Source organism: Hakea prostrata, chromosome 3, assembly GCF_041222555.1.
Source record: "Hakea prostrata isolate BN-2017 chromosome 3, UWA_Hpros_2, whole genome shotgun sequence".
In the NCBI taxonomy this organism is placed as follows: domain Eukaryota; kingdom Viridiplantae; phylum Streptophyta; class Magnoliopsida; order Proteales; family Proteaceae; genus Hakea; species Hakea prostrata.
Window position 1 is genome coordinate 36255336 of NC_142602.1, and position 1802 is coordinate 36257137.

Here is a 1802-nt window from a genome sequence, read left to right on the forward strand (position 1 = left end):
AGTCCAAAACAGGGAAATGAAGGCTCAGGTCAAATCCAAACATGAAGGGGTTTTGCACACACACCAAGTGGCTTACCTAGTAGATAGAAATGCCTTCGAACCAAGTCAGAGAGTACTCCAAGTCCATCAATTATTCCTTCTTCATCAAGGTGCAGTTTCCATAAATGGAACACTGTCATCAACACTCATGGATTCTAAGCCAAACACCAAGTTTTCCACTGAGATGGCTCATAGTTGACTTCTTGCCTTACTTCGGGTTGTCACTTGACCCAGAAACCCTGTTATTTGTAGGTCCGAAGACCCAAAGTGAAGGAAGAAGGCAACTATGGGATGTCTCAGTGGAAGACATGGTGTTTGACCTAAAACCCATGGAAATTGATGATGGGGTTCCATACTTGGAAGCTTTGTTAGAGTTGGAGAAGAAACTGCACCTTGAAGAAGAAGAGCTTGGTTGATGGACTTAAAGCCTATTTGGACATGGGTTGAAGGTACCCCTATATGCTAGGAGAGTTGTTTGATGAGTTGGGAGAAGCCCATTCAAAAATATTGAGGTTTGGGCCTTGAAGTCCCTAACTTAGGCTTGCTGTCAGTCTAGGTCGACTGGGCCAATCAACCAACCAATCGACCCACTGATGACAAGATCTGTGTGATATCTTCTATTTAGTGTTTTGATGCTCTATTTAATAGGACTTCGTGTTTTACAGCCTCTTTTGTTTCTAAAACCTTTAGAGAACGTGGGAAGTGTCACATCCACCCAGCCGGTACCCTACCTGGCATACCCGAGTGTGTGATCCACAGCCCCCAAGATCAAGTATCAAGAAAACCAACCTCCCACATACACAATAACATAATCATGAACAAGATGTAATCAATGTAATATTTATAAACAATGAGATCAAGATAAGAAGAAGAGAGACAATATAATCAGAGTGCGGAAAGAAATGATACCAATATATAAATAATCAAAATGTAGAGTGTGTGGAAAATCACTCCACAACTACAGCAGAAATGTAGCTCAAACAAAAAGGAAGATTACAACCGATTCTCAAAAGAAAGGAAAGAAAAGAAGTATCAAACTAAACTAATGTCTCTTCCATCTAATAAAGAATATCTTCATAAACATAAACAAAAGAAACTAAGCATGGTCGCTTCCACTCCAGAGTAGGGCTAATCTTGGTACGCAGCATAATCACTTGAGGGATCTTCAATGTAATCTTCATAACTGCTAGCACCTTTTGAGTGAAGTGTGCTTCATCAGTTTGCATCTCATAGTACTAGCCTTCATAATCTTCATTACCTACAGGATAATCTAACAAGATATTTGCACAAAAAGGAGTGAGTTCAAAAGAACTCAGCAAGGCAAGTCATTCCACAACAACATAAATAGCATGATGCAATATGATATGAAACAGACAACGCATGTATGAGTCTAACTCTATGTATGCTGGTCTTTATAGGTAGACATGCTTTAAGTCATAGCACCATACTTCTTTGGGTAGGTCAAGTCACTCTTCCTCAACCATCTAGGTATCTTGAGCTTTGCCGGTGGTAGTTGGGTCCTACATCCCTCGGGACATTCCATGGCTAGGGTTTAGGTCACCGTTCTCTCACATCACCATTGGTCTAAATATTGGCGCATGCCAAGGTAAAGCCTAGCCGAATGCAAGTCAACTACTTGGTTATATCAACTCAGATCCAGATACGTCTATTCCTCACCCTGGGCGATCCTTTCCGGTATCCTTCACACTAGAGTCAGCGTATCCTATGGCTACAACCAACTCGAACTACAGACTCATTAACCC